This window comes from Dasypus novemcinctus, chromosome 10, assembly GCF_030445035.2.
Source record: "Dasypus novemcinctus isolate mDasNov1 chromosome 10, mDasNov1.1.hap2, whole genome shotgun sequence".
Lineage (NCBI taxonomy): Eukaryota > Metazoa > Chordata > Mammalia > Cingulata > Dasypodidae > Dasypus > Dasypus novemcinctus.
Window position 1 is genome coordinate 85,555,405 of NC_080682.1, and position 25,406 is coordinate 85,580,810.

Genomic DNA, 25,406 nt, shown 5'->3' on the forward strand with positions numbered 1-25,406 from the left:
CGTGTGTATGTGTGTGTGTGTGAGAGAGAGAGGAAGTTGTAATTACTTCCTCTCTTTTTTTTTTGGAGATACTGGGGATTGAACCTGGGGCCTTATATGTAGGAGGCAGGCTCTCAACCACTGAGCTACATCTGCTCTCAGTTGTAATTACTTTTTTTTTTTAAAGATTTATTTATTTATTCCTCCTCCTCCCTTGCTGCTTGCTTGCTGTCTGTTCTCTGTGTCCATTCGGTGCTTGTTCTTCTGTGTCTGCTTGTCTCCCTTTGTTGCGTCATCTTGCTGTGCCAGCTGCTGGCCGTCAGCTCTCCGTTGGGCACGGGCCAGCTTGCCTTCACAAGGAGGCCCTGGGATGTGAACCCAGGGCCTACCATATGGTAGACAGGAGCCCAATCAATTGAGCTACATCTGCTTCCCTGTAATTACTTTTGATAGAGTGTCCATGACTTACCTGGAGGCATCAAGTGTTTCTTTTTTTCTTCTTCTTCTTCTTTATTTTCTTTTAAATGTTACATTCAAAAAATATGAGGTCCCCATATAACCCCCACCCCACCCACCCCACCCCTCCCACATCAGCAACCTCTTCCATCATTGCAGCACATCCACTGCACCTGGTGAATACATTCTGGAGCACAGCTGCACGACATGGACAGTGGTCCACATTGTAGTCCACACTCTTCCCCAGTCCACCCAGTGGGCCACGGCAGGACACACAACTTCCAGCATCCATCCCTGCAGCACCACCCATGACAACTCGAAATCCTGAAAATGCCCCGCACCATATCTCTTCCTCTATCTCCCTACCATCAACAGCCACTGTGGCCACCCTCTCCACATCACTACTACAATTTCTTCCCTTACTAATCACAATAGTTCCCCAGCAGAACACCAGTAAGTCCGCTCTAATCCATATACTATTCCTCCATCCTGTGGACCACGGGATGGTTATGTCCAGTCCCCCTCTACATCAAGAGGGGGCTTAGATTCCACATGGATGATGGATGCAATTCTCCTGCTGGCAGCTGTAGGCACTCTTGGCTCCCTGGTGTGATGGTTGACCCTTTATACCTCCCTGTCAGCTGGCTGGGTAAGTCCAAGAAACCAGAGGGTAGGAGCCACAAGTCTGCTGAGGCCCAGGGCTTGGCTGTCACATGGACAGTCCAGCGATTCAGGTCTCCTGTGTATACACCAACCCAAACGCCAACCACAGGTCTGGTAAAAGTAACAAGAGGCATGTGTAGAAAGGTCATATCTGAGTCCAACTCCATCACACTCAGGAATACAAACTCCAAAGTAGGGCCAACTGACATGGCCCTGAACTCCAGAGCCATCTGCCTTGACCATTGAACCTGTGGGTCTCTGCAGCCCTCAGGAGAACCAGCACCTGGGTTTCCATCTACTTGGCTGTCTAATCAAATTAAGGTTCAGAGTAGTGTCCAAGGCTCTCTATCTTGACTAGCGAATGTTCAGACTGAAGTTGTGATAGTTTGGTCTTTCACAGATGAATTCAGAAGACAGCATCACACTAAATATAACATATCTTTAACTTCTTACAGCATACTTGGAGTTAATATTGTTCCACTTCATGTAAAATGTAAGAAACTTACAACCATATAGGTCCATTTTGCACCTTCCCCCCCTTCTTTGTGCTATAATTGTCAGTGGTATGTCTATATATGTTATATGCAGTGTTACAGTTTCTGCTTCAAACAGTAATATATATAAGAAATTAGAAGGAAAATAATCACTTCCCTTTAATGCTGGTACATTTTATTCCTGCCTGTCTGTTTCCATATCATTTCTCCTCAACCTGAAGATTTTCTTTTAGTGCAGATCTGCTGGCTATGAATTCTCTTTACTTTACGGTTTTATTTTGCCTTAATTTCTGAACGATATTTGTATTTTTCAGTTATTGGATTTTGGGATGGCTATTTATTCCCCCCATAAGCTGTACCTGAAACATGTTGTTCATGTCTTCTGGTCACCATAGCTTTTAAAATGTATATATACAAATTTTTTATTAGAGAAGTTGTGAGCTTAGAAAAAAGTCATGCATAATGTGCAGAATTCTGATACATCATCCCTTCACCAACACTTTGCATTGTTATGGAACATTTTTTACATATTATAAAAGAACATCATCAAAATATTACTACTAACTGTGATCCATAGCTTACATTTGATGTATTTTTTCCACTACACTCCCTCTATTATTAATACCATGTTTTAGTACTGTACATTTGTCATAGTTGAGAGAATGCTCTCATATTTGTACAGTTACCACAATCCATCATCCACCACATGGTTCACTGTGTTACATAGTCCTGTGCCTTGTACACTCCATCCAAAGTGTACACTCATGGGTCCTCACTTTCATCACAGAGTTGTTCAGTCATTGTGTTAGTAAATTTTGTTTTCCCTAGTCCAAAAGAAAAAATCCCATATCCTTCTGTTATTGACCCTTAGCACTGATAGAGTACCTTCTTTGACCTTGATGCAAGACTATTATAATATTGCTGTTAACTGTGTCCATAAGTTACATTAATAGTATTTTTCCAATGCATCACTATATTCTTACCACCATGTAATAGTGACGTACATTTGTTCTACATCATAGAAGAATGGTCTTGTATTTGTACTTTAAACACAACACAATCCTTATCCACCACCACGTTCACTATGTTATTCAGTCCCTAGATTATTCTCTTTCTTTCAATTGATGTCTCTGTCCCTAGGCTACCCCTTTCAGCCACATTTTTAATCCACATTTTTAATCCAGCTGTGTTAGTTATACTGTTTATAATGTGTTAACCATCAACTCTACCCATTCCCACACCTAAACAGTCAAGCTAATTGAAAATTCTACATATATTAAGCATCAGCATCCCTTCTCAGCCCTCATCCTAGTAACCTATACTCAGGATTTTAACTCCATGTGTTTGTTCTTCATATTTAGTTCATATTAGTGAGACCATACTATATTTGTCCTTTTGTACCTGACTTATTTCACTCAGCATAGTGTCTTCAAGGTTCATCCATGTTGTCAAATGTGTCCCAATTTCATTTCTTCTTACAACAGCATAGTACTTCATCATGGTATATATATACCACATTTTGTTTATCATTTCATTGGTTGCTGGATACTTGGATTGTTTCCATCTTTTGGCGATTATGAATAACATCACTGTGAACATCAGTGTGCAAATGTCTATTTGCATCCCTGTTTTCTGTTCTTCTGGATATATTCCTAGTAGAGGGATTGCTCTATATGGATCATATGGCAGTTCTATATTTAGCTTCCCGAAGAACCATCAAACTGTCTTCCACAAAGGCTGCACCATTCTGCATTCCCACCATGAGTGAAGGAGTGCTCCTATTTCTCCACATCCTCTCCAGTACTTTTGTTTTTTGTTTTTATGAGGTGTGAGATATCTCATTGTAGTCTCAATTTCCATTTCCCTAATAGCTAGTGATATAGAACCGTTTTTCATCTGCTTTTTGGCCATTTGTATTTCCTCTTGGGAGAAATGTCTATTTAAGTCTTTTCCCCATTTTTTAGTTGGATTGCTTGCTCTTTTATTGTTGAGTTGTATGATCTTTTTGTATAGTATGGAAATTAAACCCTTATGAAATACATGGCTTCCAAATACTTTCTTGGATAAGTGACTTTTTTTACCTTATTGACAAAGTTCTTTGAAGCACAAAAGTGTTTTAAGTTTTAGGGGATCCCATTTATCCCTTTTTTCTTTCATTGTTCATGCTTTCAGTGTAAGGTTTAAGAAAACGCCACCTACCACGAGGTCTTGAAGATGTGTCCCTATATTTTCTTCTAGAAGTTTTATGGTTCTAGCTTTTATATAGGTCTTTGATCCATTTTGAGTTAATTTTTGTGTAGATTTGAGATAGGGGTCCTCTTTCTTTCTTTTGGCTATGGATATCCAGTTCTCCCAGCACCATGTTTTGAATAGACTCTTCTGTCCTAACTGGGTGGACTTAACAGCCTTGTTAAAAATCACTTGACCATAGATGTGTGGGTCTGTTTCCAAGCCATCAATTCAGTCTCATTTGTCTAAATGTCTGTCTTAATGCCAGTAACATGCTGTTTTTACCACTGTAGCTAGGTAATATGATTTAAAGTCCGGAAGAGAGAGTCCTCCAACTTTATTATTATTTTTAAAAACATTCTTGGCTCTTTGGGGTCCCTTACCCTTCCAAATAAATTTGATAATTGGTTTTTCTATTTCCTTTTTTTTTTTTTTTTTTGGCCAGTAAAAAGAATTTATTGGGGCATGGAGGAAACAACAGAGCTTGCTGAGAAATGGGAGTGAAGGGCAGAAATACACAGGGAGATTTGGTGCAGCTCCTCTAGGCAGAGAGAGCGTTTTCTATTTCTTTTTTTTTAAAAAAGCCTTTTGGGGAAACAGATGTGGCTCAACCAATTGGGCTCCTGTCTACCATATAGGAGGTCCAGGGTTTGATGCCCAGGGCTTCCTGGTGAGAGCAAGCTGGCCCATGTGGTGAGCTGGCCCATGCCGAGTGCCAGCTCATGCAGGAATGCAGCCCCACGCAGGAGAGCTGCCCTTTGTGGGAATGCCACCTTAGGTGGGAAAAGCCGCCCCACGCAGGAGTGCCAGCTGACACGGAGAGCTGGCGCGGCAAGATGACGTAACAAGAGACACAGAGGCGAGAAAATAAGAAGACGTAGCAGAACAGGGGAGCTAAGGTGGTGCAAGAGAGTAATCGCTTCTCTCCCACTCTGGAAGGTCCCAGGATCAGTTCCCAGAGCCGCTTAATGAGAATACAAGCAGACACAGAAAACACACAGTGAATGGACACAGAGAGCAGACAATGGGAAGAACGGGGAGGGAGGGGGAGAAATAAATAAATCTTTAAAACAGAAGTCTTTTGAAATTTTTATTAAGATTGGATTGAATCTGTAAATCAATTAGAGTAAAATTGACATCTTAATGATATTTAGTCTTTCAGTCCATGAAGGACTTAATGTCCTTTCATTTATTTAGGTCTTCTTTGATTTCTTTTTAGCAATGCATTTTTGTTTTCTGAATGCACGTCTTTTATATCCTTGATTAAGTTTATTTCTAAATATTTGATTATTTTAGTTACTATTATAAATGGAATTTTTTCCCTGACTTTGTTCTCTAATTGCTCTTTAGTTTAATATATAGAAACACTAAGGTTTTTTGAGTACTAATCGCGTATCCTGTCCCCCTACTGAATTCGTTTCTTAACTCTAGTAGCTTTGTTGTGTTAAGAATTTTCTATGTATAGGAGCATATCATCTACAAATAGCAAAAATTTTACTTCTTTCTTTCCAATTTTGATGCCTTTTATTTATTTTTCTTTCCTGATTGCTCTACCTAGAAACTCTGGCACTATATTGAAAAACAATAGTGACAGTGGGCATTCTTGTCTTGTTTCCGATCTTAGAGAGAAAACTTTCAGTCTTCTATCATTGAGTGCAATGTTAGCTGTTTGTTTTTCATATGTGCCCTTTATTGTGTTTAGAAAGTTTCCTTCAATTCCTTTCAGAGTGTTTTTATGAAGAAACACTGTGGTGCTGTATTTTGGCAAATGCCTCTTCTGCATCAATTCAAATGATCTTGTGATTTTTCTTCAGTTTATTAATTTGATGTATTACACTGATTGCTTTTCTTTTGTTGAATCACCCTTGCAAACCCATTTGATCATGATGAATAATTCTTTTAATGTGTTGTTGGATTCCATTAGTCAGTATTTTTTTGAGGATTTTTGCATCTTTATTCATTAGGGAAATGTCTATAATTTCCTTTTTTTTTGTAATTTCTTTATCTGGCTTTGGTATTAGGATAATGTTGGCTTTGTAGAATGTGTTTGGTAGCATTCCATGTTTTAGAAGAATTTGAATTGGTTGCTGTTAAATCTTCTTTGAATACTTGGTAGAATTCACCTATGAAGCCATCTGGTCCAGGGCTTTTCTTTGTTGGGAGATTTTTGATGACTGATTCAATCTCTTTAAATTTGATTGGTTTGTTAAATTCTTGTATTTCTTGTAGTGTCAGTGTAGGTTGTGCATTTCTAGGAATTTGTCCATTTCATCTAGGTTGTCTAGATTTTTGGCATACAGTTTCTGATAATATGTGTGTGTGTGTGTCTGTATTTTTTTAAGGAAGTACTGGGGACTGAACCTGGAACTGTGTATATGTGAAGCAGGTGCTCAACCACTGAGCTACATCTGCTCCCCTCATAATATCCTCTTATAATACTTTTCATTTTTGTGAGGTTACAGTTGTAACTTTACCCCTTTCATTTCTGATTTTATTTATTTGCATCCTCTCTTTTTTTCTTTGTTAATTTAGCTAGGGGTTTGTCAATTTTATTGAGCTTCTTAAAGAAACAACTTTTGGTATTATTGATTTTCTCTATTTTTTTTTTTGTTGTTGTTCTCTATTTCTGCTCTGATCTATTATTGCTTCTGCTTGCTTTGGGAATGGTTTGCTGCTCTTTTTCTTGTTCCTTCAGCTGTGTAGTTAGTTATTTGATTTTAACTCCTCTTCTTTTTTTTTAAAGTATGTACCAGAGATTGAACCTGGTACCTTATACATGCAAAGCAGGCACTCAACCACTGAGCTACACCCATTCTGCAAATGTCTTTTATTTTAATGTAATCATTGAGGGTTATATATTTCCCTCTCAAAACTGCCTTCGCCGCATCCCATAGGTTTTGATATATTGCACTGTCGTTTTCATGTACCTTGAGGTATTTACTGATTTTTCCTGCAATTTCTTCTTTGACCCACTGGTTCTTTTAGAGTGTGTTGTTTAATCTCCATATAGTTGTGGATTTTCCCTTTTTCTACCTATTGTTGATTTCCAGTTTCATTCCATTATGATCAGAGAAAGTACTTTGTATAATTTTGATCTTTTAAAAATTGTCGAGATCTGTTTTGTGAGTCAACATACGGTCTATCTTGGAGAAAGATCAATGAGCATTTGAGAATAATATATACCCTGCTGTTTTGGGGTACAATGTTCTGTATATGTCTACCAATTTAAGTTCATTTATCATATCATTCAAGCTCTCTATTTCTTTATTGTTCCTCTGCCCAGATGTTCTATCCAATGATAAAAGTGGTATATCGAAGTCTCCAGCTATTATTGTAGAGACATCTATTTCTCCCTTTAATATTTAATTTTTTAAGGAGGTACTAGGGATGGAATCCAGGACCTTGTGCGTGGGAAGCAGGTGCACAATCACTTGAGCTACGTTTAGTCCCCTCCCTTTAGTTTTGCCACTGGTTGCCTCATGTAATTTAGTGCATACTGGTTAGGTGCATATGCATTTATGATTGTTATTTTTTCCTGGTGAATTTCCCCTTTTATTAATATATAATGTCCTTCCTTGTCTCTAATAAGCACTTTGCTTTTAAAGTGTATTTCATCCAATATAAATATAGCTACCCCAGCATTTTTTTTGGTCACATTCATGGAATATGTGTATCCTTGAGTCTAAGGTGAGTCTCTAGTAGACAGCGTATAGATGTCTCATATTTTCTTATCTCATTCTCCCATTCTGCATCTTTTGATTGGGTCATTTAATCCATTAGCATTCAATGCTATTACTGTAAAACCAGTTCTTATTTCACCCATTTTGACCTTTGGGTTTTATCAGCCATATCTTATTTTATAAGCTTTATACTTTTAGTTAGTTTTCTGATAAAATCTTCATTTCTAGACCCTTTTCAAGCCTCTCTGTCCTGTCTTTCCTTTTCAGGCTTTAGCAGTCCCATCAGTATTTCCTGAAAGCTGGTCTCATGTTTACAAAGTCTTTCAATTGCTGTTGTCTGTTAATATTGTAAACTTTCTCTCATTTTTGAAAGACAGTCTTAAGGGATATAAGAATGTTGGCTGACAATTTTTCTCTTGCAGTATTTTAAATATTAATGTATCATACCACTGCCTTCTTGCCTCTGTGGTATCTGATGAGAAATCAGCATTTAATCTTATTGGGCATCCCTTGTATGTGATGAATCGCCTTTCTCTTGGCTGCTTTCAGAATTCTCTCTTTATCTTTGGCATTTGACATTCTGATTAGTAGGCGTCTTGGAGTAGGTCTGTTTTGATTTATTTGGATTGAAGTATGCTGTGCTTCTTGGACAGTGTGGCAGTTTGAGATGATTATGAATCCTAAAAAGAAAAAGATGATGTTTTTAAATTAGTCTATTCCTGCCAGTGTTATACCCTTTGATAGCATTAACTTTGGTTGAGGTTCCCTTGATTAGATTACTTAATAAGATTACTTTAGGGCTTTTGATTACACTAAGTCCGTGGGGCGAGATTTATGTGTCTCCATCCTCTTGCTAGATGAGATAAAGATGGAGACACAGAGAGAGACACACAGAGGAAAAGGAAGCTGCTGTATTTGATCCAGCCACATGAGAGAGGTTTTGCCCACAGCTGAGCTTCAAAGAGACAAGTCCCTGAGAGGCTCAAAGAGCTTGGATCCAGAGAGAGAGGAGGCCCAGTAAGAGACAAGCTCTATGCCAGGTTTGCCTATAGCTGCAGAAAGGCGAGACCTCAGCAGAGATTGGTGGCCATTTTGCTTTGCCACGTGGTAGCTGACACTGATGAGAAAGCACCTCTTACATTGCCTCAGTTTGGACTTTTCATAGCTTTGGAATGGAAAATTTTACCCCAAATAAATCTCCTTTATAAAAGCCATCTGATTTCTGATACTTTGCATCAGCAGCCCTTTGACAGACTAAAACCTACACAAATATCTGTGTCCTTCAATAAAGTGAAATTTTCTACTATTACTTTTTCAACTAATCCTTTTGCCCCCATTTCCATCTCTTCTCCTTTGGGGACACCTTGCCACATATATTTGCTTATCTCTTCCCATCATTTAGTTCCCTGAGACCTTGTTCAATTTTTTCCATTTTTTATCTCTTCTTTTGTGTATTTGATTTCAGAGGCCCTATCTTCAAGATCATTGATCCTTTCTTCTGCCTTTCAAATCTGCTGTTACCTGCCTCCAGTGGTTTTTAAAAATTTTTTAGGATATATTGGGGATCGAACTTGGGACCTCGTATGTGGGAAGCGGGCATTCAACCACAGAGCTAAACCTCCTCCCCTCTAGTGTATGTTTTTAAATTTAATTTAATTTTATTTATCACTCCCCCCCCCCCGCCCCAAGATGGCTCCCTCTTCTGTCTCCTCATTGTCTGTCTTTTTTTCTTTAGGAGGCACTGGAACTGAACCTGGGACCTTCCATGTGGGAGGTGGACGTCCAATCACTTGAATCACATCTGTTCCCCACTAGTGTATTTTTTATTTCATTTATTGTGCCTTTCATTTCCTTAAGATCTGCTATTTTTCTATGTATGCTTTCACATTCTTCTTTGTGCTCACCCAGTATCATCTTTATATCCTTAATCTCTAGCCATCTCACTGAATTTATTAAGATTTGTTTGAACATCTGTGATTAGTTGTCTCAACTTATTTATGTCATTTAGAGGTTTAGTTTGTTCTTTTGACTTGGCCATATCTTCCTGTTTCTTTGTATGGTTTGAAATTTTTTGTTGGTGTCTTGGGTCTGATTTTCTTTATGTATTTATTCTGGACTCATTTTCTCACTTCAGGGCTTTTGATTAGATTGTCTTTGACACTAGGTTCAACTTATTTTGGAACTTTATAGTGGTTTGTATTTAGCCAATCTGAATATTTTCAGCTCTTATTATTATCTGTTTCTTGCCCTTTCTTTCCTTGCTGGAGATGGAGTAGGAGCCAAGGATGTGGTTGGTACTGTAAACCATGGAGGTTGGAGCTGTCTTGTTTTTCCAGAAACTAAAGAAGCTTCTCCCACCTTTCTCTCTTGCCAAGAGTGGGTACAGAGCCGCAGGCTTATATACAAATCTAATCCATGTAGGCTAAGACCTGTAGTTTTCTAGAGAGACTGCTGAAGCTCCATGCCTCTTCCTTCTCCCCACCTCGGACAGGGATAGAGCTATGGGTGTGGGCAGTAAAGTGATTGGTGTGGGCCAGAATTGACCTCAGTTGTCCAGATAGACTGATGACACTGGTTCCCCTCCTCTCCTGCCAGGGGCAGGGATGGAGCCACTGGTGTGCCAAGCAATCTAGTCCATGTGGGCCAAAAGCAACTGCACTTGCCCAGATATGCTGAGGGAGCACTGTCCCTCCTTTTGCCCTATGGGGTGGGGGAGCAGGGGGTATGGAGCCACTTTGTGCCCAACAATCTTGTCCATGCAGGCCAAAAGTACCTGCAGTTTCCCAGAGAGGGTGAGGGAACACTGCTGTCCCTCCTTTCCTCTTGGGGGCAGGGTTATAGCCACATGGGTGCCCAAGAATCTAGTTTGTGAGGGCCAAAAGTGACAACAGTTACCTGGAGAGGCTGGTGCACATCATCCCCAGAGGCAGGGCTGGAGTGTAGGCTAGTGCAGCAGTCTGACATCGGTGGGAAAAAGCCAATCCCTACTGTCAGTGATTTTCTAAGCCCCACTTCCCTTCATACCAGGGGTGGAATTAAACTGAAGTCCACTGGCCTCTTTCTGACTTGGATAGTTTGAAACTTTATCTGTACTTAGGATTGGATTTTAGCCTGCCAAATTTAGTAATCAGTAGTTGAAGTTGGTGCCCAACTGTCTCTTCCTCCCCTGACATTGGGAAATGGAGCTTCCAAATCCAACATGGGAATAGCTCCTAAGGTTTCTTATCCTGCCAGCAGGGTATGGGCAGTAGCTTCCATGGTTTGGAGTGCTCTACTCATGAATCTTCACTATAGATGGGCAGTCTCCTCCTTCTGCTCTTTGAAGGATGTTGCCGGATGCTCTTCTGGTCCCCTGGGCTCCCCAAAAATGATTTAGGTAGCTCTGACTGATTACTAAGTGCAGTGTAGGATGAGCTGATGCTTGGAGCTCCCTACTCTGCCACCATCTTCTCCACAGCTTTTGATAAGAAGTAAATGGACAATTGAATCACTGTTCTCCTGAATGTAATACATCTTTTTTCTTTTGCTCTTTCAAGATTTTCTTTTTAAAAGTTTGACTGTAATGCACCTAAGTATAATTTGGGGGGGTGGGGTGGAGTATTTATTCTGCTGGGGTCCACAGAGCTTCTTTTTCTTTTTTTTTTTAAAGATTTATTTATTTTATTTTATTTTATTTCTCTCCCCCCCCCCCCCCGCCCCAGGTGTCTGTTCTCTTTGTCTATTTGCTGCATGTTCTTTGTCCTCTTCTGTTGTTCTTCTTTGTCTGCTTCTTTTGTTGTCAGCAGCACAGAAATCTGTGTTTCTTTTTGCTGCATCATCTTGTTGTGTCAGCTCTCTGTGTGTGCAGCACCATTCTTGGGCAGGCTGCACTTTCTTTCGCGCTGGACAGCTCTCCTTATGGGGCGCACTCCTTGTGTGTGGGGCTCCCCTACACGGGGGACATCCCTGCATGGCAGGGCACTCCTTGCGCACATCAGCACTGCGCATAGGCCAGCTCCACATGGGTCAAGGAGGCCCGGGGTTTGAACCGCGGACCTCCTATTTGGTAGGCAGACACTCTAACCACTGGGCCAAGTCTGCTTCCCCACAGAGCTTCTTGAATCTGTAAATTTGTCTTTTTAGCAAATCTGGGGAAAATTTGGCCATTATTTCCTCAAATATTGTTTTTTGCCTCGCTGTTTCTTTTCTCCCTCTGGGACTCAGTTTACTGCTATGTTAGATTAGTTCCACAGATATCTGAGGTTCCTTCTCTGCTCTACATTTTCCCCCCTCTTCTTCAGATTAGATAATCTTTGCTGATCTATTTTCAAGTTCACTGGCTCTTTCTTCTGTTATCTTCATATTGTTATACCCAGCCCTCTGAATTATAGGCGTGATCTAGTGTTCTTTCATTCGTTATGACCATATTTTTGTTTATATCTTTGAACTTAGTTACAATACCTGCTTTAAAATCCTTGTTTTCTAATTCCAATATTTGGGTCCACTCAGGGTTGGTCTCCGTTTACTGACTCTTCTCATAAGAATGTATCCTTACACTACCAAGAAAGTAAAAGACAGTCTACAAAATGGGAGAAAATAATTGTGAACCATATATTAGATAAGAGTGTAATATTCAGAATATATAAAGAACTGCTACAACTCAGCAACAAAAAGACAAATAACCTTGTTTAAAGTTTGGCAGAAGTCTTGAATAGACATTTTTCTAATATGGCCAATAGGCATATAAACAGTTGCTCAACATCATTGGTCGTCAGGAAAATGCAAATCAAAACTGCAGATACAATTTAAAAATCTGAAAAAAATAATTGTGTTGGCGAGGATGTGGAGAAATAGGAATCCTTATATTGCTGGTGGTACTGCAGAATGGTGTAGGATATCAAGATGATTTTCATGGAACTGAAAATCAGTTTGGCAGTTCCTCAAAAAGTTGAAAATAGAATTACCATATGACCTAACAATCTCACTCCTTGGTATCTAGTGAAAAGAGTTGAAAACAGGGATTTGAACAGATATTTGCATGGCAGTGTTTATAGCAGCATTATTAATAATAACCAAAAGGTGGAAGCAACCCATGTCCAACAACCAGTGAATGGATAAGCAAACTGTGGTCTATCCATGCAATGAAGTATTATTCAGTAGTGAAAAGGAATGGTGTTCTCATTCATACTACAGCATGGATGAACCTTGAGGACATCATATTGACTAAAATAAGCCAAACATAGAAGGACAGATATTGTATGGTTTCACTTATATAAAATAACTAGAATATGAAAATTCTTAGAGGTGCAAAGTAGATTACAGTTTACCAGTGGTAGGAATGGTGGAATGGGGAATTACTACTTTTAATGGGTACAGAGTTTCAGGTTGAGGTGATAAAAAAGTAGGGGTAATAGATATCAGTGATATAACAGTATTGTGAATTGCAGTTAATACTGCCAAATTGTGTGCTTGAACATGGTTAAAAAGGGAGATATTAAGTTGTATATTTGTTATAATAATGACAAATTTTTAAAAAGGATCATGTGTTCCTATTCTTTCTATGCCAAGCAATTTTGGATTGTGACCTTGACAGTGCATGTGATATGCTGTAGAGAATCTGGATTCTGTTACTTTCTCCAAAGAGCTTGATTTTTTAATTTTATTTTGTTAAACTCTGTCCCTCAAAGGTGAGAATGTTAATTTAGTTCTTTTAGACTTAACTCAGATGTTTGGGATCTGCCGCATGATGCATGGGCAGAGTTTACACAGAGTTTATGGCTTCCTGTCCCTAACTCTCTCTGGAAATTTCCCTTCCACATTTCCTAGGTGCCATAGTTGCTTTAAAATCTGTCCCCTGATTCTTTAAGCTAGTAAAACTTTGGGTTTCTAGTTGAGTTTTAGCTACCTCTCATGATATGGACTGGGGCCTGCTTGGCCAAGACACATAAAAAGGGGGAAACTTTCTTCCAAGCGGTCAACCATCTTTCCCTCTTCACAGCTGCCTGCTTTTGTTGTTCTCCTTTAGGCACTTGTTCTTTGTATTTTGTCCAGGGTTTATAATTATCTGCAGGAGAATTGGTCTGATAGGAGCTACTCTGCCATGACTGGAAGCAGAACATCTATCATACTAGATATACATTATTCTGTTGATAAAGTCTTTTTTATTTTTTTTCAGTTGTAGTTTCATAGATCTTTCTTTATAGTATCCTTTCCATCTTGTCCAAGGGACTAGAGATAAAAGTGCCTTTAGCTCTATTTTTTTTTTTACTTCAAATTTTATATAAAGTTTCTTAAATATATCTCAGCTGTAATTATTGATAGATTTGGAAATTTGAAATACACCTTTTATTTGGTTTATCTAATGTAATATGTAGGCATAACTTCTATCATTAGGAAATGAATGTCCCTTTATCTTGCTTCACTCTAAGCTAACACTATGTTCTTGAGAAGTTTTGTGTAATTTAATGTAAAACAGGTCAAGATTTGACTGCATTGGACCTTTCTCAGGTATCAGTTTGGATCATGCATTTTTGTGTATGTTCTTAGCAACCTTTTCAAAACTGTCATTGTTCTCCACAGATGTAATATATTTACCATAAATGTGCAAATTGAGTTTTTGGTGAAAATTTCCTGATAACTTTTCAGATCACTTCTGGCAGAAGTTTGAGGCTCCTATCTTTTTTTTCCCCTTTTTTAATGTGCTCTTGAAGACAGGGAAGTGTTGGATTCCTCTGGGTTCTTGGCTTTGTTGCATAAAAGAATTTAAGAACACACCAGTTTAGTTAGACCAGTAAAAAGAATTTGTTGGGAAATGGGGAAAAGAACAGAGCTTGCTAAGAAATGGGAGAGAAGGAGAAAATACACACCAAGAATTGGTACGGACTCCTCTGGCAGAGAGAGCAAGTTTTGGCTTGTGTATTTGCCTTTTAAACTATTAATTATTCCTCTCCCTTGCTTTTGCTAAGGGGAGGGGCCGCAGCTGTTATTGGTTGCCCTGCCAATAGTGGAAGGCAGTGGTGAGGACTCTTTGGAATATCCAGGGCCAAGGGGAGGTCCGCAAAAGAGAAACTGGTACTCAAGGTTAAACTCAAGATCTCAGCGAGGTCTTGCAGCCATGTTGTCTGTCGGCCGCGTTGTGGCTTGTCTTCTTCTCATTTCCCTGGCTAACTTACTTCACTCTTATGTGTGTGTATTTTTAAAGGGAGAGAATTTTGTGTGTAATCAACATAGGCTTTTCATGATAGAGAAAAATAAAGTCCTAATCAGGGTCAGCATCAACTTAGAAATCAGTTACTTAGTAGTGCATATGTTTTAGCTTGTGTGAAAACCTCTCCATTTGGGTTAATCTGTAAGTGACAAATGTTTCTTGCCCAAAATAGGAAAAACATTTGGAGTTGGAATTTTTACTCTTTTGGGTCACAGGTCACTTTAAGGCCGATGAAAGTTGTGGTTTTCTCCCAAGAAAAATGTACTTGTTTATATATAAAATTTTATAAATAATTTCAGAAAATTCAGGAGTTATTTTGTAACTTCCCAGCTTAAGCATCCCCCATGTAATGTTATTCCAATAAAGCTAGTACCAACAGGCTAACAGAAATACAAATGTCCTTTGTTCCTGGCTTGGTCAAAGCAGAACAAGTCAACAAAGATCCTATTAGAAGTCCTTATAAGGCATGCATGCTTTAAGAAAAAAATCTATTGTAATTTATCTGGGGAAGTGGACTTGGCCCAGTGGATGGGTGTCCGTTTACCACATGGGAGGTCCACGGTTCAAACCCCAGGCCTGACCTGTGTGGAGCTGGCCCACGCGTAGCGCTGATGTGTGCAAGGAGTACCATGCCACGTGAGCTCCACGCGCAAGGAGTGCACCCCGTAAGGAGAGCTACCCAGTGCGAAGGAAAGTGCAGCCTGCCCAAGAATGGTGCTGCACACATGGAGAGCTGACACAGCAGGATGACGCAACAACAACAACAACAAAAAAGAAACACAGATTCCTGTGCCGCTGACAACAACAGAAGCGGACAAAAAGAAGAACATGCAGCAAATGGACACAGAGAACAGACAACTGGGGTGGGGGTGGGAGGGAAGGGAGAGAAATACATAAAAAATAAATCTTAAAAAAAAAAAAAATTTATCTGAACTGTACTTCCTCAGGGGGCAGATCCACAAAGAAAGACCCCTACCTAGTTAACACATTTTGGTTGCTGTTAGAAATGGGTCTTAGATCTGATACACAGAACTGTTGACCTATGTGCACTCTGTAGGTATTGTGCATTTAAATATTCCTAATATTTAAATTTCCAAAGGTCTACGTAATTGGGGACCTGTGACACATACACAGATTTCAAAATGTGGCACTATGTAGGAGTTCCTGAAGCATTAAGGCTCCTTGTTGATTATTCTCAAAACTTGGCCCCCCGTAAATGATGAAAGATAGAATTGTTTTACTAGAACATCTTAGGTTTGTGAATCCCTTCCTCTATTACCTTTTTAGCACTCCTTACAGGGTGGCTGAAATGATCAGGATTCTCAAGACCCTTACACTCTTCTTGTACCTCCTTTCCTTGCACTGAAAATACTGTTTTCCTGCTACTAGTCTTAATTAGTCAGTGTTTTCTAGGGAAACAGAATTGACAGGAGATATCTGTAAATAGTGTGAGATTTTAAAAAATTCTCTCATGACTGTAGGTATGCACAGGTCTAAATTTCACAGTGAGACTCGGATGAAAGTCCTGATGGATGAGTTCCCAGGAGACACTGGCTGTCTGAAGTCCAGCTGGAAAATTCTCTCTGAATACTGAAATCACTTCCCTTTTTAAGGCATTCAATTGATTGGATAAAATGTCACTCATTGCTGAGGGCAATCTCCTTGGTTGATTGTAGATGTAATCAGCCATCTATGCAATGAACTCACTGATGACCAAAGTCCGTAGATGTCCTTGTATTGAATATTACGATTATCCCAGTGCTTGCCTGACCAAACAACTGGGCACAATTACTTGGACGAGTTGACACATTAGTCAACTTTGGAACCAAACACATCACCTTAAACCATACTTAGGCTCTAAATAAAAGCAATAACACATATATATATTCCCGCCTAATAATATTCAACTGTCCTGTGTACAACTGGAAACACATTAATTCTCTACAGAATAGGGTGTAAGTCCTTGGGTAATGTTCATTCTTAAACTTGACATCCTTAAATGTTGTGACATGAAACTAATACAATTTATGTTATGTGATAAGAGAAAAAGTTAGGGAAGAAAACAAAGATATTTGCTTTTTGTACATATACAGTCATGCTCATAATAAAACAAGGAAGAAATATTCATGACCATTACAGTCATCATTTCTGTAACTGGTCATGTGGTCGAAGTTCATATTTATCACTGCCTTCTTCCACTACCATTCCATGTTCCCATTACCCTCAGCAAGCACCTCCACTGGCCATGGTTCTTTGCTTGATGGAGTGACCCAAACTTACATTCCTGAAGATTCTGGGCCATTTTTAGTCCTGCTAGGATTGAGTAGTTGCAATTTTTCCTCGACTTTAATCACAGGACTTGGCACTACTAAGAGACGCCCTAAGAAGATTTCCTGTATTTCAGGCAAAGTCTTCTTTACTCCCATTATGTAGATACCATCGAATTTCCCCTTGATAGTCAGGGTCAGTCACCCCAGCTAGTACAGTAATTCCTTTCTTTGTCTATTGATTCAGAGGCATGAGGAGCCCAAAGTGGCCAGGTGGTAGTCTTAACTTCCAGTTCATTGGAATCATTGTTATGTTCCCTGGTGGCAGCTCTCCTTCTTTTGGAACGAAGAGCTGTAGACCAGCAGAGTCTGAGGTTGCAGAGGCAGGAAGCAAAAATTTTCCTAGTGGATAACTAGAGGTAATAATGAGTGACACCACTCCCATTTCCACCCCTTGATCCCTGCCCTTATGAATCCTGGCTATGGGAGAAACAGCACCATAGAGAGGATGCTGATTTAGAGGATACACAGTATCCTGGAGAACATCACCCCAGCCCTGCAAGATAGTGCCATCTAGTTGGTGCCATAATTCAGTCTTCAAAAAGCCATACCCTTTCTATCAATCCAGTTGCTTCAGGATGATGGGGAACATGGTACGACCAGTGAATTCCATTGGCATTTACCCATTCCTGCACATCATTTGCTATGAAATAGGTTCCATGATCAGAAGCAATGCTGTGTGGAATGCCATGGCAGTGGATAAGACGTTCAGTAAGTACATGAGTGATGGTTTTTGGAAGAAGCATGAATATAGGAAATGCAAACCCATATCCAGATTATGTGTCTATTCCAGTTAAAACAAATCGCTGCCTCTTCCATCATGAAGTAGTCCAGTGTAATCAACCTGCCACCTGGTAGCAGGCTGATCACCTCGGGGAATGGAGCTGAGTGTGGGTCTCTGCTCCTGGTAGATTGGGCACTCAGCAGTAGCCCCAGTCAACCTTGGTGAGGGGAAGTCCATGTTGCTGAGCCCATGCATAACCTCCATTCCTACTTTCCTGCTTCCATGGCCAGTTTGTTCATGAGCCCATTGGTCAATGATAGGAGTGACTGGGAAAGGAGAATAAGCATTAACCATAGAGCAGGTCATCTTGTCTACTTAATTATTAAGATATTCCTCTGCTGAAGTCACCCTCTGATGAGTATTCACATGGGACACAAATATTTCATGTTTTTTGCTCACTCAGCAAGGTCTGTCCACATCCCTATTCCCCAGACCTCTTTGTCACCAATTTTCCAATCGTGTTCCTTCCAAGTTCTTGACCATCCAGTCAAACCATTGACAATAGCCCATGAATCAGTGTACAAACGCACCTCTGTCCATTTCTTCTTCCAAGCAAAATGAACAACCAGGTGCACTGCTCGAAGCGCTGCATACTGGGAGGATTTCCCCTCATCACTGTTCTCCAGGGACATCCCAGAAAGGGGATGCAGTGCTGCAGGTGTCCACTTTTGGATGGTACCAGCATATCATGCAGAACCATCTGTAAACCAGGTCTGAATTTCTTCCTCAGTCAACTGATTATAGGGACTCCCCAGGAGGCCAGAGTCATGGGCTGGGAAAGAGAACATAATGTGACTGGAGTGGTGACCATGGGCATTTGGGCTACTTCCTTATATAACTTACTTGTGCCTTTAGGACCTGCTTGAGCCCTATCTTTTATATACCACTTCCATTTTTTTATGTAGTGCTGCTTTGCACACCCATCTTTATGGTTTGGTGGGTCAGACAACACCTAGCTCGTGAAAGGCAACTCAAGGCTCATGGTAACTTGGTGGCCCATGGTTAAGTGTTCCAGCTCTACTAAGGCCTAGTAGCAGGCCAAAGCTGTTTCTCAAAAGGGGAGGAGAGTATTTATCTGCAGAGGATGGCAGGACTTTGCTCCAAATCCTAAGGGTCTGCATTGTGATTCTCTTATAGGGGCCTGCCTATGGCTCCATGCAGCATCTCTGTTTGCCACTGACACTTCCAGCACAATTGAATCTGCTGAATCATATGGCCCAAGTGGTACTGAAGCTTGCACAGCAACCTGGACCTGTTGCAGAGCCTCTTCTTGTTCCCGTCCCCAATCAAAACGAGGAGCTTTTCTGGTCACTTGGTAAATGTGCCGGATTAGCACACTCAAATGAGGAATGTGTTGTTTCCAAAATCCGAGTAGACCAAATAAGCATTGTGCCTCTTTTTTGATTGTAGGAGGGGCCAGATACAACAGCTTAGCCTTCCTGCAGAAGGGATATCTTTTTTTTTTTAATTTTTTATTTTTTAAGATTTATTTTTTCATTTATTTCCCATTTATTTCATTTATTTCTCTTCCCACCTCTCCCCTCCGCTGCCCCCCCCCCCCAGTTGTCTGCTCTCTGTGTCTGTTCACTGTATTCTTCTGAGACCGCTTCTATCCTTAGCAGCACCGGGAATCTGTGTTTTCTTTTTGTTGCGTCATCTTGTTGTGTCAGCACTCTGTGTGTGCGGCAGGCTGCACTTTCTTTCGTGCTGGGCGGCTCTCCTTATGGGGCACACTCCTTGCGCGTGGGGCTACCCTACGCGGGGGACACCTCTGCATGGCGCAGCACTCCTTGCGCGCATCAGCACTGCGCATGGGCCAGCTCCACACGGGTCAAGGAGGCCCGGGGTTTGAACCGCGGACCTCCCATGTGGTAGGCTGATGCCCTATCCACTGGACCAAGTCCACTTTCCCAGAAGGGATATCTTGACATGCCCCATACCACTGGACACTTAGAAATTTTACCGAGGTGGAAGGCCGCTATATTTTTGTTGGATTTATCTCCCATCCTTTCTCATGCAAATGCCTTACCAATAAGTCTAGAGTCATTGCTACTTCTTGCTCACTAGCTCCTATCAATATGATATTGTCTATATAATGGACCAGTGTGATGTATTGTGGGAGGGAGAGATGATAAAGGTCCCTGCAGACAATATTATGACATAGGGCTGGAAAGTTGATATACCTCTGAGGCAGGACAGAAGGTATATTGCTGGCCTTGCCAACTGAAAGCAAACTGTTTCTAGTGGCCCTTACCAATGGCAATTGAGGAAAAAGCATTTGCCAGATCAGTAGTTGCATACCAGGTACCAGAGGATGTGTTGACTTGCTTAAGCAATGATACCACATCTGGGACAGCAGCTGTGATTAGAGTCACCACCTGATAAGTTTATGATAATCTACTGCCATCCTCCAAGATCATCTCTTTCCTGCACAGGCCAGATAGGAGAGTTAAATGGGATGTGGTGGGAATCACCATCTCTGCATCCTTCAGATCCTTGATGGTGGCACTAATCTCTGCAATCTTTCTAGCAATCCGGTATTGCTTTTGATTTACTGTTTTGCTAGGTAGGGACAGTTCTAGTGGCTTCCACTTGGCCTTTCCAACCATAAGAGTTCTCACTCCACAAGTCAAGGATCCAATATGGGGATTCTCCCAGTTTCTGAGTATGTCTATTCCAATTATACATTCTGGAACTGTGGAAATAACCACAGAATGGGTCCTGGGATCCACTGGACTCAACTGTGAGATGGTCCTGAGCTAAAACTCCATCAATCACCTGATCTCCATAAGCCCCTACTCTGACTGGTGGCATCACAGTGACATTTTGGGTCTCTTGGAATTAATGTCACTTCTGAGCCAAGTGTCTAATAATCCCTGAAATGTCTGATCATTTCCTTTTCCCCAATGCAGTTACTCTGGTAAAAGGCCATAGGTCTCCTTGGGGAAAGCTGGGAGGAAGATTAAGAGTATAGATTTTTTGGCAGTTTAACAGGATCCCTCCCCAGTGGGACCTGGCCTTCTCATTCAAGGGGCTCTGGGTCTGTAAACCGTCTCAAGCCTGGGAATTGATTAAGGGGGCATGATTCTCTGTGTCTGTAATTCAAGTTAGGGTGGTATTCACTCAACCTAGAACTCTTCTGCTTATACAGATCATGTAGGAATTTAGTAGACTGCCCATGTATTTCACTTCTAGGTACCCCATAATCTGTTAGCCAATGCCATAGCCCTATGGAACTGAGAGTCTTTTGATTGCTGCTTTGAGTCAGCCTTTCACTGGGGGTAGCCACACCCACCTTATCTTTGGTGATTAACTAATACTCGACTTTTACCAGTCCAAGATCTGATCCTCCCCATAATGTTTAAGGATTCTAGTTCCATTACTGCAGTTCCTACAGTAATGTCTGGATGACAGAGAAAAGCAACTGTAGAGCTCTTCAAAGAGGATGTAGTTAGTCTTACAAATTTATTCCTCACAGTCCTGGTTAAAGGTGTGTCTTCTGGACATTCCTGGGGTGGGTGGGCAGGTCTTAAATGGTAAATCCATTCTAACATTCCAGTCTCTCTAAGCCTTTGGATTCCCTCTTCTACTGTATACCAGGGTAAACTGGGCATGTCAACCTCAGACATTTTAGATGTTCTTTTGGTCCGTTTTTCAGTCAGCCACCCAAACAAGCTGTTAGAGCCCTTTCTAACCCCTCAAAGCTATAGCTTTGAATCCAGAGTCTCTGTTTAGCAAGCCAATATCAATAAATTCAGCCTGATCCAATTATATATTCCTTCTATTAATATCCCATACCCTTAGTTTTCCAACCTATATAGACAGAAGTTGGAAAACTCATTCAGTTCTTTTAGAGTACAGTGTACTTCCTCATGGGTCACACTTTGTACTTTGCCTTTGTTTTGTGTGTGTGTGTGTGTGTGTGTGTGTGATTTTAGTCTAGGAATAGGTCTGGAAGTGAAGGTGGGGGTGTGTAAGGAGAGGATTAGAAATGCCTTGCAAAGGAGTGCCATACCACGCAAGGGTGTCCCCTGTGTAGGGGAGCCCCACGCACAAGGAATGCACCCCCCATAAGGAGAGCCGCCCAGCGTGAAAGAAAGTGCAGCCTGCCCAAGAATGGCGCTGCCCACACGGAGAGCTGACACAACAAGATGACGCAACAAAAAGAAACACAGATTCCCGGTGCTGCTGATAAGGATAGAAGCGGTCACAGAAGAACACACAGCGAATGGACACAGAGAGCAGACAACTGGGGTGGGGGGTGGGGAAGAAGGGGAGAGAAATAAAAGCTACTGACCTCAGGGCATTCCTTGCCTTTTCATTTTGTGAGACAGGATTAATCTCTTCAGGTAGGAGTTAGAAGGCAGATTCCTCAGGGCAGGGTAGACTTGGGCAGTACGTGTTGGAGTTTGGCTGGTACCTTCCTCAGGGCTGGAAGGAGGTCCAGACTCCCTGGGGCGGGCTGGAGTCTGGGTGGTACAAGCTTGACACTGTGTGGTCTCAGGAGGCAGGCCATCACAGGTTTATCTGGCAAAATCTCAGCAGAATTTAAGGTTCCAATGTCCCCACCAATATCAACATCATCCCATATGTATCTATCCCAATTCTCAGGGTTCCATTCCTTTTCAAACAATGCCTTCATTTTAACAGCAGATACCCTGCAAGGTTGAGATTTTAGTTTCTTTTGTAATTCTATTATGTCTGCAATGAGAACCTGAGTCTGGTTTTCAGAGATCTCAAGTCTGTGGCCGCATGAAACAAGATTTCCTTTCAGAGCATACAGAGAAACTTTCACATCATTCATGCAGCTTTTAAGTTGCAATTTTGAAGTCCTTTAGCTCATGTCTTTCTTTTGTAACTGTATGCAGAGTATCTAGGAGGAGCCAACCAATATCATTTGATTCCACAAAACTCTGTTAAGGTATTGAAAACATTCTCACCCAGATTCTTTACCTTTTATAAGCATGGAAGTATGGGAATCCAGTGATGATATTTTGCATATCTCCATTGCCAATTCACGCCATGGACTGCGAGTGAATTCCTGATTATTCACTCCCCCTGAGATGGTTCCCTTGTCTGCTTGCTCATTGTTTTTGCCTGTTGTTTGTGCTTATTGTCTGCTCAGTTCTTTTATTCCTTGTTGTCTGTTTTTTCTTTAGGAGGCACTGGGAACCAAACCCAGGACCTCCTATGTAATAGGTGGGCATTCAACTGCTTGAGCCACATCTCCTCCTTGCTCATTGTCTTGTTCATTGTTTTTGCTTGTTGTCTGCTTGTTGTTTTTGCTCAATGTTTGATTGTTGTTTGTCTTCTTTAGGAGGCACCTGAAATTGAACCTGGTACCTCCGGTGGGGAGATGGGCACTCATCTGCTTGAGCCACATCCACTCCATCATTAGTACCTTGAGTTCAGTTAAAGTAGAGAGCCTCTTGCAAAACCCCCAGATCCACTTCAGAAATCCCATGTTTAAGATTCTGTTCCGTAAGAACCACTCCTGGTACCAACATATGTTAGTTAGGGTTCTTTAGGGAGATAGAATTGACCGGTGATTTTTCTAAATAGTATGAGATTTTATAAAATTCTCTCACATGACTTCATAGGTCTAAATTTCACAGGCAGACTCTGATGAAGGTCCTTGATAGATGAGTTCCCAGGAGACATTGGCTGTCTAAAGGCCAGCTGGAAAATTCTCTCTGAATGCTGAAATCACTTCCCCTTTTAAGGCATTCAACTGATTGGATAAAATGTCACTCATTGTTGAGGGCAGTCTCCTTGGTTGATTGTAGAAGTAATCAGCCATTCAATGCAATGAACTCACCGATTACTAAAGTCCAAAGATGTCCTTGCATTACAATTAGCCCAGTGCTTGTTTGACCAAACAACTGGGCTTAATTACCTGGGTGAGTTGACACATTAGCCTAACCATCACATAGTCTAAGCTGTCTAATTCACAGACAGGCTTTTGTCCAAGATTGGCACCCTTTGCACTACTTCTACTCAGAACCCAACTCTTTAACAAGACTCCTTCACTCAGCTTGTTTGAGGAAGGGTAAAGGGATAGAAAGGTGATGGTGAAGACAGAGGATCTGAAGACAGCATTTCCCTGTGATTCACAGTCTTCCTCTCCTCTTTGTCCACACTCTAGGACAGTTCATTATGCTTAGCTCTGGCTTCATTCTTCATCTCAGTTTCTTTAAAATTCTCATCATGTTTTTGGGGACACCTCATAGCATCTTAGGGAATCATCTTTCTCCAAAGGCTTTCATTCTGGACAATAGTAGCTGCCCTGATTCCTGTGCATGTTCAAATATGTCATCATTTTTGCTAAGGATTTTCTAGCCTAATAAGGAAGAAATTGACAAATAAAAGTGAAGGGTTGGTAGGATGAAATAGTTACTTTTTTTTAATATAAAGACTTATTTTATTTATTTTCCCCCCTTCCCCTCCTCCCGCCCTGCTGTTTTTGCTGTCTGTGTTGTCTTCTCTTCTCATTTTCTCTCCTCTAGGATTCACCGGGATTCGATCCTGGAGACCTCTAATAGGGAAAAAGGTTCCCTGTCAATTGTGCCACCTCAGTTCCTGGTTTCTTCAGCACTTCACCTTGACTCTTTCCTTGTCTCTCTTTTGATGCATCCGTCATCTTGTTGTGTGACTTGCTTGCATGGGGCACTGGCTCACCAAGCGGGGAGTCGCGCGGGCAGTCATGCGAGCACTGGCTCATCATGTGGGCTCTGGTGTGGGCACTGGCTTGTTGTGCAGGCATGCCTTTTTTTCTTCTTCTTTTTCACCAGGAGGCCCCAGGGATCGAACCCAGGTCCTCCCATATGGTAGGCGGAAGCTCTATTAGTTGAGCCACATCTGCTTCCCGAAATAGTTACTTTCTATCAGAACTGAATGCAGTTTAAAAATACATTCTGAGAATCTCAGTCTGTAGACAAGTTCATTATGTTAGCTGCTTACTGCTTAATTACCTTGTACAGTAAGTGTAGGCTTGCCATGGTGTGCTCTTTGCAGGTGTTACTGAAAGCTCTGTGGTTAGCTTAACATAAACTATAGGCCTTTGTTGCTGTAGCTGCTACCAGCTCTCTGCTGAGTTTTGCAGGTCTTCTTTAATGAAGATTACCAAAATATCTTGAGAGATGAGATTTCCTAGAACAAAAAGTTTCAGAGGAACCAGTTTGGAAGAAGGAAGCAGGAAATGAAAGGAATTGAGGTGATGGTACTTGATTTATTAACAGAAAGAAAGCTGAGTCTTGTCAGAAGCTGAAAAACAGTGAGGAAGCAGGGTGCTTCTGCTGATGATGGAGATAAAGTGGGAGAGAGGGTTTTAGTTATAAATCAGTAACTTTCTGACTGAGATTATTGGTTTTTTGGGCAGGTGCCCTAGAATTTTATAATTTTTTCTATTTCTTAGAAGCTTTTGAGATGCCTCTGGGATAATTCAGGGTGAAGGTTTATCTGCCTTTAGGCCCATCATAATCCCATAATGGTAAAGAATGCATCTTCCTTAATAACCACCTAACCTCTTTGGATTCTAAACCACCTCTGAAAAACTATGGTTGGAACAGAATTTGTTCTGTCATCTAGAGTGCATATACAGGATGCTGT

The 25,406-nt window shown here is 41.0% G+C and overlaps 1 protein-coding gene across 3 annotated transcripts in view; it reads left to right on the top strand.

The window, feature by feature from the left end:
- DENND5A (DENN domain containing 5A) overlaps window positions 1-25,406 on the top strand; it is a 115,020-nt gene that overhangs the window by 35,180 nt on the left and 54,434 nt on the right. The gene's annotated exons all lie outside the window — the stretch shown is intronic.